The sequence below is a fragment of the Plecotus auritus genome (genome assembly GCF_963455305.1).
Source record: "Plecotus auritus genome assembly, chromosome: 9".
NCBI lineage: Eukaryota > Metazoa > Chordata > Mammalia > Chiroptera > Vespertilionidae > Plecotus > Plecotus auritus.
Genome location: NC_137783.1, coordinates 29,651,633 through 29,666,510, shown reverse-complemented (window position 1 = coordinate 29,666,510; position 14,878 = coordinate 29,651,633). Strand labels below are relative to the sequence as shown.

Genomic DNA, 14,878 nt, shown 5'->3' with positions numbered 1-14,878 from the left:
AACTGCTTCATCAATCTCTGAAGACCTCTAAAGTTCTACTTGGAAGACCAAGTTATGGTCAAAAAGGACAGGCGTTAAGGTACAGCGCAGGGAATACAGGGGTAGGCAAAAGCAGGTTTACAGTTGTGAGTATGTGAAACAATTCATTCTTGTATTATTATTTATTAATTACTGCATTTGTATTACAGCTGTAAACCTACCTTTGCCCACTCCTGTATAGTCAATACCATCGTAATAACTGTGTATGGTGCCCGATGGGTACTGGACTCAGAAGAGTGATCACCTTGTTGGGTATATAAATGTCTAATCACTATTTTGTTCACCTGAAACTAATATGATATTGTATGTCAACTATAACTAAAAAATAAATAAATAAAAAATCTAAAAGTTATTTTAAAAATAAATTAAAAAAGGACAGGCGCAAGATAAGCTTATAACTTAGCCTTTATCCTTAGCAACAGGCACAGTTGGTCCTATATCTTAGAAGATACAAAGTTGATAATCTCCCTCGACTCTCATATTCCTCACAAAGGTAATATTATTGTCTTGGACACTTTAAGTTAAATTCTGAAAACATCTGCGCTCCCTCCCTTTCTCTTGATGATTCACTATTAATTAATAGGTATGAATACAGCTTATCTTTCACTTCTGTACCATTTTTTCCGTTCCTGGTCAGGCATTCATCCCCTCATGCCAGGGTCACCTGTTGTTCCAGCTGCCAGGTCCCTCCCTCTGCTTCTAACACATCCCTATCATCACATGACAAATGTCAAAGTCCGGTGTGCCATCATGTCATGAACCTTTCCTCTATCACATAAACAACAGTAAAGATCAAAAGGAAACCATTTGCTTTATAGGCAACTTTCTTCAAACATTCATATAAATATGTATTTTCGGGCACATCATTTTTCTGCTTACAAAACTATTACAATCAATTATACTAGCCAAACTGATAATATGTTGGCTGTTACACCAAAAATAGCAGCTCTTTTATATGAGAAGAATATATATATAACACCTAGGAGTATATGAGCATCTCAATAAACTTCATAACATTATAATCTGAAATATGCATTTATATGTAGACATAGGTCCACAGAGATACTAAATGTGAAAGGGAAAGCTAGCACATCCAGGAAATAGATAATCTACTTTGTTTCTATTGTCTAGGATCCAGTCAAGCTTAAAATTCACAGAATGGGTGCTCCATTCAGGAAGAAGGAGGACTTTGTAAATATGTTCACCTACAATCATAGCTCAAAGCACTTAAAAAATGTTTGCAATAATCCTTATGATTTGGAGTAAGGATGCCATTACCAACATTTTTAGAACATCCTCACAATAGAAAAAGGATAACTGTTTCTAGGATGTCTTTGTTGCCTAACTTTAAATTCAACGCACAAAGTTTGTCCTTCCACAGTTTTAAAAAAGTAACCATTAGCCCACGGGCCCAGTGTCACAATGTTTAGTTATTCAAAAGCTGGCCTCTGCCTCTCCAACCCCCCACCTTCTACTTAAAAAACAACAACAAAAAACACTTCTGCCAATTAACCGTCCTGTGCCACTTCTTTTTCCCCTAAGGCAGTGGGCACATTACCACCTCCACACCTGGGCCCACACCATGCCCTTGTCTGATGACCTCTCTTACACTTCTTCCTAGTTATCACCTTCCAGACCCACTCAAACCCCTGCTTTTCCTGAAACGCTCCTCCCTGGCTCAAGCCCTGGGGATCTCTCCCCTCCTCTAAATACCTACAGACCTGCTCCTTATAGCTCCCTCTCAAAACTGACTACAGAACCTTAGCGTCTTCCTTCTTTTTGAGATTCCTAACTTTTCTTTCTCACCAGATGATAGAAGTCCATCTGAGGCAGAGATTGTGTTTCCAAAGCCTTGTATCCCCCCAGGACCTAGAAGATTCTACATAAATAGCCACCGTTGATATGATAATGTTTAAGTTATATAACCACAAAAGAGAAAGGAAAACTTCCTTTTGACTGCTGACACATCAAGAATAAACAAATACTATAGCTGTTTAAAGCAGTTGGCAAGCGGAACTCAAATGGCAGATGCTTTTCTTTGCTCTTTACAACATATTCCAACAATACAAAATGCTACTACTGAGAAGGCAAATCTGATACTTCCTAAAGGGAAGTGAAGTTTACAAGAGTGTTGTCACATAAAATCTCAGTTCCCCAAACACTAACCTACTGAAGAGAAGAGAAATATTAAGTCATTCTATCTCTCCTTTCCAGTAAGGAACACAAATGTACTTATTTGATAATCTTGCCAAAGTACCAATTCCTCCTTAAATAGAAACATCTCTCTCAACCCATATATATCTACGGACATCTACCTGATTACCTACAAGTGCTCCTACCATAAACGGTAGCAAAGGGCAGATAACTACTAGAAGCATCTTGAGTATCTGTTTGTTTACATAATTTAAAATCAAAAGTTATATGACATTTGCATTAGAGGAAGCCTCTGTCAAAAGAGTCATTTTATACATATGTGTACACACACACACACACACACACACACACAGTTACTAGTATCCTTTGATTAATGCTAATACATTTATGCTTTTATGAGATAGGAATAAATGCTACCACTGTTCTCAAAAGCTATGTCGTAAATCAGCTGTTCCACTATGCAATTATTCTATTACTAGAGGCCCGGAGCACAGATTCGTGCACCGGTGGGGTCTCTCGGTGTGGCCTGCAAGGATCAGGCCAAACCCAGCAGTCCAACATTGCCTGCCACTCCTGCTTATCCTGGCCCCGCTGCACCTGCCACGGCTGCTGCTCAGTAGGCTTGCTGCTGCTCCGCTGCGGTGGCCAGCTGTGAACCCTGCATCTGGTGGTTGTAGGTCAGCCGTGAGCCCTGCGTCTGCAGCTGAGCAACATTTTCGCTGTGGGAGTGCACTGACCACCAGGGGGCAGCTCCTGCATTGAGTGTCTGCCCCTTGGTGGTCAGTGCGCATCATAGCAACCAGTCGACCAGTCATTCGGTTGGTTCAGTCGCTTAGGCTTTTATATATATAGATAATTGCCCATGACAAAGACACTGACTTCTTAAATATTCCAAGTATAAACAACCAAATGAACTAGTCTGTATTCTTTAACTTGCAGGTGAACAGAAACAGCACTTGAAGCAGCCCAGGTAAAAACAGGTTGGGATGCACTGACTCTGCATAACCCAACAGCAGGAAAGCCACAGCTGGGCTCTAGGATCAGCTCAAAATGAACTCCACCAGGACAAGATAGTGTCTTCGCTTCTATAGTTTGGCTTCGTTCTCCCTTCCTGAACTCTGCCTTCTTCCACTTAACTCCCTGCTCTGCCACAAAGATGGTCCATTCCACAGCTGTAGTTTTTAAAATCCCCAACAATAAGTCACTCTCGTCAACTTGGGGCCATGCACCCACCTGGTGGCCACGGTCCCATGTTTGGCCAGTCTACACTAGAACTAGAACTAATTGGATTGTCAGGAATAACAGTAAGTGCTCCAGAAGGTGAGTTTACTTACCAGAAGTAGGAAGGAGAGCTCTTTGTCTGCCCCCAAATACCACCACTTATCAAGAAAGTCCATTTTTAGGTCTATTGTGAAAGTTTATCTAATAGGCAGTCCTCAACCTGGTAATATGTTACATTCTAAAATTTCACTTTTAGAGTTTTAATTAAGTTAATGATCTCTTATGTGGCACTTGAAATGCATTTCTTGAGAGACAAAATATAGAGACTGGCTTCGCTGGCATATTAAACTCATAACTGAAGTATAGTGTTAATAATGTTTCTAACACTATCCTCAAACCCCAGTCATAACACTGTTCCTACAGGAAAGTGTATCTGAAATTCCACTTAGAACAAGACAAAGATGCTCAATTTAATCCATTTACTGAGTATCTAGTAATGTCAGTGGCTAGCTTTGTACGTACATTATTTAACACTTAATCCGTATACAACACGGAAGGTAGGTGTTAAAAACTGCACCAAAATCATAAGGAAACTGGGAGTCAAGAAGGTTTTTATGCCCAAGATGAACTGTCGAGATAAATCAAAGCCAGATTCAAAACCATGTATGTTTGACCCCAAGGCCGGGACTGCTGTGCCTGATAGTCACAGAAGCCAGACAGACGTGGGTTTTACACTTGAGGAGACTGAGAGCTAATGTTTCAGACACTGTAACTATCTAGATTTTTGTGTAGAGAAGGGACTAGTGGGCAATCAGAGCCAATAGCCAGACATTAACTTTCTGTAGCTTCCTGAGAAGGCACGTCTCTGACAGAACAAAAGAAAACATTTCTGAGTAAGCCTTGAAATAAACTGATGCTTCTTGTACTTACATGAAGAGCACCTGAAAACCAAGGGTCTATAAACAGTATCTTCATAAAAAATTTATTTTGCCTTGTTGAAAAAAGAGGGTGCTGCCCTGGATAGTTTGGCTCAATGGATAGAGTGTCAGCCTGTGGACTGAAAGGTCTAGGGTTCGATTCCGGTCAGGGGCACATGTCTGGGTTTTGGCCTCCATCCCCAGTGGGGGGCGTGCAGGAGGCAGCCAATCAATGATTATCTCTGATCATTGATGTTCCTATCTCTCTCTCTCTCCCTCTCCCTTCTTCTCTAAAATCAATAAAAATATAGTAAAAAATAAAAAACGAAAAGAAAAAGAGAGTGCTATCTATTGAAACACTTGTCTAAGGTGTTTAAAAAAAAATTAAAAATGCAAAAATAACTGACTAAATGTGACTCAGTTCTGCCAATATAAATGCAATTAATGCATTTAACCTCATTAACTGTTTTACACTTAGAAAACTTTTTGGTTATGCAGTATTTAATACATGCAAGAGAATACATTAGCACATTTGTCGGGGAAAAATAACATTAAAATCGATCATTATAAACCCGCTACCCAGCCTAAAGGGCAGACCATCACCGCTGAGCCATGCAGCTCCCTGAGTGATTCTTTCTGTCTGACTGAGGCTGACAACCATTTCTTCCTGAAAGTCCTTGATTCAAGATGGGACTTTAATAATAAATTAACCCTGTGCCTTTTGAAATCAAAGTGGAGAAGTGGTCAGAAGTAACAAGACAGAAAACAGCTGATTCATAATCATGAAACAAGGGGATAGCTCTGTATATGGTCTTAACCCAGAAACTCCTAGTCAGAGAGACCTGTCGGATCTTTTGGTTTCACTCATGGCCCAAGGCCAGAACGAGTCACTGGGAATATAAAACTAAGTTAGATCTCCTTAACATCTGCCAGATTACTAGACACGTGACCTGATATATGACTGGTGAACTCCAAATTATTCCAAATTGCGGTTAAGGTATGACTAAGCCCAGACAAACTGGTTCTCCCATGCAGAGCCTTAAACACGACAGACACAATAAAAATCAAATAAGAAGGAAAAGAAAGGAGCACTCTGACTAATAATGAACTCCACTTCATATCATGGAAAAAAGAAACAATAACTTGAGGGGGGAAATCAAATAAAACAGTCAATAGTTTACTAAGAGTTTAATTTGTTGTAATAGTGTGTTAACCAATTTATATTATGGGGGAAATTTTAAGGTATGTCATCTGTGAGGTTGAAGAGTTTACAATATATGCCAAAAGAAAGGACATATACACTAAACTATGAACTGTTTCACTAAAAATACAAATGGAGAATAAAGAAGTCGAGCATGTGTTACAAATTAAATGTATAGCAAATACATGCTAAGGAGGAAAGGGAAAGGGAAGCTTAATTAAAGGGAAAGAATGACACAAAGATCCTGCACGATAATTCGATAAGTGCACCACTATTTCTAAACAAAGATGTCCATCATAAAGTTGAAAACAAGTACAATGGCCACTAATAAGGAACTAGTTAAACACATTATAAGCCACCTATGTGTGGAATGCTATCTCACAACAACAAAAATGATGTAGATGACTATTTGTTGATGTAGCATGGTCTCGGTATATTGTCAATCAAATCAGGTTTCAAAACAATATAACAACCCATTTTAGGGAGAAAAATCGTGTGTATCTAATCTAGGCATAGAGAGAACATGGCAGAACACACACAAAAAAACAATATTAAGAATGGTTTCTCTGGGTAATGATAATTTTGATGAGTTTCTACTCTTAATAATTTTCACATTTTTAAAGTTCTTTCTAATTAGCAGTGTTAATTTTTAAAAGGTATTTTAATTAAAAGGCTTTAATCATTAAATACCCAATTCAGATGTCCTCGGCTCCTGAAACCCTCCGGATCTAGCCCACTCTTCTGTCTGTTTCCGGAGTATTTAATACAGGGTGGTGCCAAAATAGTTTTACAATTGTTCATATGAAAAAGAATACAACAATTAATACATAATTATATAAGAATATAATTCAGATACTCACAACTGTAAAATTACTTTTGTCCTACCTTGTCTATGTCTTAGAACATCAACCACATTTGTTTGAAATTATAACTTTCTATGTTCAGGCTTGATTATCAACTCCCAAAATGGAGTACCTGTCTTATTGGTACTGGAATTCACCCTCACAACCAAGATTCCCAAATACCCAGCACACTACTATGTTGATTTAAACCTAATGCTAGACTGTAAAATTTACATATTTGAAGACTACGCTCCTAGCAGCTCTCTAACCAAAAATTCATCTATGCTGGGCATGTTCCGAAATAGCATCAGGTCCATTCTGGGAAGAGAAATTATAAGTCAGAATATTTCTCTGTTAATTATTACCTCCATGTTTACTTTCCAAGTTACCAAAGATACCCTTATTCAACTCAATTAAGACAGAGGTCAGTATTTCCTAACCCAGAGGCAAGTCTCTCTCAGATTTCTATTCACGAGTTTCCGCTTGAAATGAACAAGAATTACTTTTGCAATAATCCAAGTCCATCCCCAACTCAGTAGGAACTACAAATACCTATTGAGTTAGGGAGAAATAAGGAAAATAAATGTTTTAAGATTACATAAGGGAATTGACATAAATGGGTGTCTTGAAATATCCAAGGCATTTTTGAAAGGTTCAATAAAAAAATGTGTTTTGAAAACTAGGTGGGTGAGATTTAAAATAAAAACAACCACCACAATCTTTGCAGTTACTTAGCAATTTCAGGCTTCAATTGTTCCCTTCTAAAGGGCAAGTCAGAAAACCGAAGAAAGTGCTTCTAAAAGAAACACTGAGAGACCTGGTCCAGTTTCATTTCTTCCCTCCATTTTATTCCCTAGCATTTTAATCAAGCCCCTGTGAACTTTAAACTGCCAGATTTAGTTTTGTTTCTCTCTCTCCCTCTCTGAAGACAATTTACTTTCATTAAAACTTAATTTCTGAATCAAAAAGCAAAGCCTCACGCGGAAGTTAGTCAGGAGGAACCCTTGCTTCTCTAAGCCCTGTTGTGTCACTACGGGAGGAAATGGAGATGCAAGAGAGCACAGGGAAGGGAGAGGAGGACGTTCAAAAGGGACTGACTTGTCCCCAACCACTGCCACTCGACAGCCATGAGGGGAGGGGTGCCAGGGCCCCGTTACAAACTGAGAACTCCAGTCACACTCTTAAGAAAAGTGGCTTCAATTATGAATTGGCCTCAGCACTTATCTTCAATTCCAGAAGCTCTGTGAGCATGACAACCTGAGTTGACAAGCAAGGATTCAAAACCAAACCTTGCTTTTATCAACCCAACCAAAGTCATACCACCAGGGCTGAGATGATCATTGAAAACTGTGGCTCAGCTGGAGCCAGTTCATACCAGCCCACCAGAGTCAACTGTCATCTTCTCCAGATTTGGGGCAAGCCATTGTTAAACATAGCCATCATTAAAAGTCAAATGACATAAACATACAATTGAAATACACTATATAAAAACAAAGATAATAACACTCAAAACTCGCCACTTCCTATTTCCTATCTCCTTTGCTCTTGATGTTATTTGAAAGTATTTGATCTGGTTGGTAGATAACTATATAACAATGTGCTTCTGCACATCACTTCCCGCCTCTGCTTGTGGTGACTTTTGTTTAAATCAGCCATGAGGGGAATATTTACACCACAGAAATCAGCAAACACTACAACCCCCTCCTCCCTCCTTAACCCACCGGCCAGGTCTTAACCCACCACTGCTTGATAGCAGTTAAAGAAGTTGAGCTCGTTAATCTTCTGAGTCAAAATAAAGGCTTGTAAACTGTAAGTCATGATACAAATATAATCCTGTGGTCTATGATGTACCATTTATGACACAAAGTACTAGCTACACAGTCTTTCATCTGTGTACTGACTCATATCAAATCTAATACACAGCGAGTCAACCGAGTTTCAGAGACTGGGTAACTACTAAAAGCACAAGAGCAAGAGTCAGGACTATGAATGTCTGACTCAAAAATGAATAATCTTTCCACTAGGCGACCATGTATTAACATTATCATAATCATAATGAAACCAAAATCAACCACATAAAACTGCCTGGTAGTTAGCAAACATTAATAGCTTCTAATGTGTAAAAATCACATGCACAAAGAAGAATATAGAGAAGGTGTAGACAAAGAGCTCAGTTTTATTCATATTCACTGTTTATTCATATCTACCTCCAAAATGTACTCACAAAGTAGAGGTAAGAAATGGGGCCCACAGAACCAACAGGACTAAGAACGTGTATTTGAGAGGTATACTACAAAAGGATTCCTCTTTTATTTTATTTTATTTTCAAAATTTTTTTATTAAGGTATTATATGTGTACATATCTTACCATTACCCCCCCACCCCACTCCCATACATGCCCTCACCCCCCACTGTTTTGCATCCGTTGGTTACTCTTATATGCATGCATACAAGTCCTTCAGTTGATCTCTTATTTCCCCCACCTCTCCCTAAGGATTCCTCTTTTAAATACTTATGCTCTACCCACCAAACTGATGTACCCAACAAGTTAAAATGACACATTCTACCAGGAAAGAATCATTTCTCAAATGCTAGCATAAATTTTTGAAGTACTTTTGCTTTTTACTCTTAAATATTTTCTCCTTTAGACTTTGAAGTTATTTGATTGTGCTATTCTTTTACCATGGATTCTTATAGAAAATTCACTTGATAGTCAAAAGAATTCTGAAAGGCTAACAAAACTTTACTTACTGATTATTTTAAAAAAATTCTTGTCATCTTGGCTTCCTATTAGTTACCGGCTTCTCCCATTGTTCCAGTACATTTCCATCACCTGTAATAAGGAGAAAGAATCTGATTAGTTATATGTCTCATAGAGACCATTTCTTGGTGTCTATGTTAGTTTTTTCCTTTCTTTATACCCAAAAAACATTTGTCTCTTCCTTGCTCTTCTAAATCAGAAAGAAAGATCTCCTCAGGAGAAAAAATATTTAAAGAGCAGTATTTCTACTGTTGGGGTTTGGAATGAAGAACACCTAAAATACCCACTCTTATGTTTTTGGGAAGAGATTCTTAGTCTGTTTCCTGGGAGGGAGCAGTATTAAAGGAACCCACTTTTTGTCTTTTCTCCCCAATTCCTTCCTTTTCTTCTCAAAAGTGAGTGACTAATTTGCCTGAGAGGACTAGGAAAACAACTGACTTAGTGCTTGGCCACTGCACTCAGCTGGGCAGCGAGGGCCACTGGGAACCAGCTCACCTGCACACAGTAAGCAGGACAAGGGCTGCCTGCTCCCAAGAGGGCCAGCAGCTCTCTCTGTCCCGGCTGATGACTGGGTCAGGATTGCTGGGTCCAATGCATGTTTTAGTGAGGAAGTAACTGAACTTCTGTGTTATCTAATTCTGCTTTATCGGTAATTACATTACTATCTGTGTTGATTCCCATTTGAATCCTTGCTCTGTTTCTCGAATTGTTTAAAACTTAAATAGGAAAGGTGGATAATTAGGCAATCCAAACCATCAAAGGACAATGCACAGGTAAAACCTTGGTTTAAAGCCCTACCACTGAGTAGCCTTGGGAAAATAATTTCATCTTTTCTTAGCCTCAATTTCTTCATTTCTGAAAAAGGATCAAGTATCCCCTACAATACTGTGTGGATAAATGATATAATCTGCCAAAGTCAAGCATGCTTTGATCCAACAAGGACATTATCCCAGCACCAGGAACACCCAATGCCCAATGATCAGACTTGCTACTTTGTCCATATGTCCAACTCAAGAACTGGAGATTTATAATTCATGAAATAATGGAATATGCCCAGCAAAGTGCCTTCCTTTTTCCAAGAGGAAATCATTCAGAATATTTTACTTTTTTAAATTTCATAACATTATAGGGTCTACAACCTAGGGATATAAGTGCTGTTGTCTTTCCCTTCACCGAAGAGAACCAAAGGAAAACACTCAACTCCTACCAGGCAGGATGCAACTATCACTCGTTTTATATGAAGAACATTTGGCTCCAAGTAGACAACACATAAAATAAAAACCTATCACCTTCCCTCGCCTGAAGCCTCAGTGTTAAGTCCTTCAGAAAGATTAACAATAATTGTACAATGGCTCCATACACTGATGTTCCATGAGAGACAGTGTTGCTTCAGTTATAGAAGAGACAGAAACCTCAAGTTATCCAAACCATTAGGGTGTGTGTGTGTTTGTGCGTGTGACAAAAAGAAGGCAGAGAATGAAGCAAATGCCACCTAAATCCAGAGTATCCTAGTAACAAAGAAAGAACTTGCCAACATCAATAAAAACAGCAGGGAAGGGATGAGGAGTCAAAGGCTAGTAAGATTATACCCAGCACTGAAAGGAACATGCTCATGATGAGCTATAGCTTTGGATGCCTGGTCACTTGGCATGGAAGTCTTTTAAATAATGGGAAATGCAGAAGGCTCCGTTATAGGCTTAAAATAAATAGGCTTGAATTCCACCTCTGCTATTTAACTGCAGTGTGGTCTTTGCCAGGTAATTTAATCCTTATAATCTTCAGTTTCCAAGTCTGTAAAATAAGGACAATAATACATACCTTGGAGAGTAGTTATTTAGATTAGAGATGATGCATTACAGTGCCCATCACAGAATATGTTCCCAAAACATAATTGCAATTATTATTTTTACTAGTCCAAATATGATAGTCTATAAAATTCATGGTAACCATTGCAATTATGGTATATAGTCCATTAAATTCAGACTCTGTCCCTATGTGACCATTTTGGAGAGAGGTTCAAATCATACTTTTGACAATAATATAAAACTTTTCTATGTTGTTCTGAAGTGTTAAATAAAAATCCCCATCTTAATTGACAGTCTTCACTAATGTGGAAACAGAAAGTTCTAGCTATGCATATGTTAGCATTCTTCACACAAGTACTGAGTGTTTTTCATTATAAATTCCTAAAAGAACTGAATCATTTCCATCAGTGCTAATTCTTCTGATGTCCACCGTAATGCCAAGAACTCAGCAGGCATCTTTGGTAGATGAAAGCCGCACTGAGAATGGCAGGAACCTATGACCCAGGCTAGCTTCATATTCAAGTCTCGGCAACAGTATGGATTTGTCAGCTATGTTTTTGTGTGTTTTTTAAAAAGACACAGGTGAGGAGAAAAAATGGCGGCGGAATAGACAGACATGTCCCGAGCCTTGTCCCGGAGCAGATAGAAAGAACAGCTGAAGATCGCAAGGGGAGTGTCTGTTGGAGAGTTAAGGGACAGCTATACTCCAGAAGAAGGTGGGGGACTGCTGGATGGGGCTTCCCTGACCAGGCAACCCCCACTGCTGCTGGGTTCCCTCCCGGAGCCACCAGGTCGGACGCGGAGACCGCACCATCTTAAAGGGGAAAGTGGATGTTACTGGAATCCTGAAAATCTACAACTGCAGCATCCACCAAATAGCTGCGAACCCCAGAGCACCAGTCCCCAATTGGCGCAAACACGCGGATTCAGAGGAGCTCTACACTCCACCACGGAAAGGTCAGATTTTGCCTGGGATAAGGTGAGGTCACTGGTCCCGGCAGGACAGAGAAACGCACGCACTGAGGGAGCTAGAGGATCGGGGAAGTCTCCACCTAGAAAAATCCGTGGCTGTTGGGGCTGGCGTGATCCATGAATGGATCCTCAGAGCTGCTAACAGAGGGGATCTCTAAAAAGCAACCCATTTTGATCTGACACAGAAGGACAGCCTAAACATTTTGGGAGTGTGCCGGCTGCTTGGACACAAGGGGGAAAGGAGGATTGCGCGCAGACCCGGAGCTCACACACTTGCGCTTTTTCTTCTTTGAATCCTTGCTTCTGATTACTGAGCCCAATATATAGGATCACCCAGTTGGAGACACCCTAGGAGACTGCAGGGGAAAGTTGTTTTTCTGGAACCTGGGGATCAGAGTGGGGAGTGACCTTCGGAGAACCAGCTCTGGGGCAGCCCACTCCCACAAACTAGTATTGAGTGCCACAGGGAAAGCAGGATCTAAGCACAGGCTAGGGAAGACCTATAGACCTGGAGGTCAATCCAGAAACACTGCCACCCAGGGTCTGAATCACAAATTGACTCTTGTATAATCACAAATAAAGGAATACAAGAAAGTAAGGCGCACTGCCTGCTTAAAAATCAGGACTGGCTTACAACACTGAGGAGCAGTGGAATGCAGGGAACTGCAATACTGTCCTGACTGGGAAACAGGCGTGCCAAACAGAACAATAGAGGAAGTGAATGATCTTCACTACTGCACATTTTATTTTATTTTTTTATTTTTTATTTTTCATCTTTTACTTAAGAAACTAATTTTTTTCCTCACTTGATTTTACCTTTTTAATTATTACATTTTTATTTTCAATCAGTGTTATTACTACTATTATTTTACCTTTTTTTTAAAAAAAAGTGTCATTTTATTTTCTTTGACTTTGAGATTAGTGTTCTACATTCTATTTTCATCTTTCCTTTAGCATCATTCTACTCTATCTCAACTCTACCTTTATGCCATCACTCTCTTCCTAAATTTTCCCCTTTTGTTCTCCTGTTTCTCTTACGCTTTTCCTGCTTTAGATTTTCCCTATTCTTTCTTTTTACCCGTTAAAATTTCACCCTACTTATATATCTACTTTCCAATCCCCTGCTCCAAGTTCATACACACCTCTCCTCTCTGTCTTCACTATCCAAAATTGTTTTTCTGTCCTTTTGTTGTTGTTTGCTAGAATGTTGATTATATCGATTTTTATGCTTGTTTGTGAGATTGTTGTGCTTATTCTTTTTTTTGTTGTGTTTTTTTTTGTTTGCTTTGTTTTTGTTTGTTTTTTTTTGCTTCTGTTTTCACTCGCTTTCCTTGATATTAGTTGTTGTTTATAGTTTGTATTCATCTCCAGGTACTTGTTGCTGGCATTTGCTGGGATTAGTGGCTGTTCTATTGGAGTTTTCTCCCCATATAAATAGTTTGTTCCCCTTTTCTTTCTTATTCTCTTTCTTTTCTCTCTTACTTTTTTTTTCCTTTCCAAAATTTCATTTTGGCACTCCTTTCTTTTTCTTTTTTCTCTTCTTCTTTCTCTCCTATCCCCTAATTTGCCTTTCTCTGGTGGTCACCTTTATTTGGGGTTATTAATATTGTGAATACATTTCTGTTCAGTGCCCTGTGTGTTGTACCTGGTTGTGTTGTATTTTGTGCCTTTAAATCAACGCAGGAGAGAGAGAACTACATAACCAGACACCCAGAGAAGAGAGACAATGGGGAGACAAAGAAGGCCACATATGAAAGAAAAGCAGGCATCACCAGAAAAGTAAGTAAACGAAATGGAGGCAAGCAACCTGCAGGAGAAAGAATTCAGAGAAATGGCCATAAGGTAGCCGAAAAGAGTGGAAGACAAATTCGACAGTATGAGTAAGAATCAAGAGGAAATGAAGAAGAACCAAGAAGAAATGAAAAATGGCATCGCTGCTATAAAGAACTCAATAGAAAGCATCAAGAGTAGACTAGAAGAAGTAGAGGACCGCATCAGTAAGCTAGAAGACAAGGTTCAGAAAAAATACTAAGTAGAGCAGCTTCTAGAAAAAAAAAATTAAAAAGCAGGAGGAGAGCCTAAGGGAACTTTGGGACAACACGAAACAAAACAACATCTGCATAATAGGGGTTCCAGAAGGAGAAGAAACTGAGCAAGGAATAGAAAACCTGTTTAAAGAAATAATGATAGAAAACTTCCCTGATATAGGGAAGAAAAAACCCACACAAATCCAAGAAGCTCACACAGTCCCAAGCAAAATGAACCCCAAAAGACAGACGCCAAGGCACATTATAATTAAATTGGCAAACACCAACGACAAAGTAAGAATCTTAAAAGCAGCAAGAGAGAGACAGAAAGTTACATACAAAGGAACCCCCATCAGACTAGCAACTGATTTCTCAACAGAAACTCATCAGGCCAGAAGGGAATGGAATGAAATATACAAAGTCATGCAAAGGAAGGGTCTGAATCCAAGAATACTGTACCCAGCAAGGCTATCAATCAAAATTGAAGGTGAAATCAGGAGCTTCACAGACAAAAAAGGAGTAAGGGAATTTATTACCACCAAACCAGCAATGCAAGAAATGCTAAAGGGTCTGCTGTAAAAAAAAAAAAAAAAAACAGAAAAAAAAAGAAATAGGAAGCGAAGAAGGAACACAGGGTAAAGAATAAAAATGGCAACAAATAAGTACCTATCAATAATAACTTTAAATGTAAATGGATTAAATGCCCCAATCAAAAGACATAGGGCAGGGGTCCTCAAACTTTTTAAACAGGGGGCCAGTTCACTGTCCCTCAGACCGTTGGAGGGCCGGACTATAGTTTAAAAAAAAAAACTATGAACAAATTCCTATGCGCACTGTGGGCCCGGGACAAGTCGGCTGCTAAGCAGGACAGGCAGCAGCACCTGGCGGGCCGGATAAATGTCCTCAGTGGGCCGCATGTGGCCCGCGGGCCGTAGTTTG

The 14,878-nt window shown here is 39.3% G+C and overlaps 1 protein-coding gene across 8 annotated transcripts in view; it reads right to left on the bottom strand.

The window, feature by feature from the left end:
- The window catches only part of SGMS1 (sphingomyelin synthase 1), a 281,456-nt gene that overhangs the window by 86,238 nt on the left and 180,340 nt on the right, over nt 1–14,878 (bottom strand). For all 8 annotated transcript variants that reach the window (XM_080642210.1, XM_080642215.1, XM_080642214.1 and 5 more), the window contains one exon: nt 9,126–9,207. The gene's annotated coding sequence lies outside the window, so the exon portion shown is untranslated. The remainder of the gene's footprint in view (nt 1–9,125; nt 9,208–14,878) is intronic.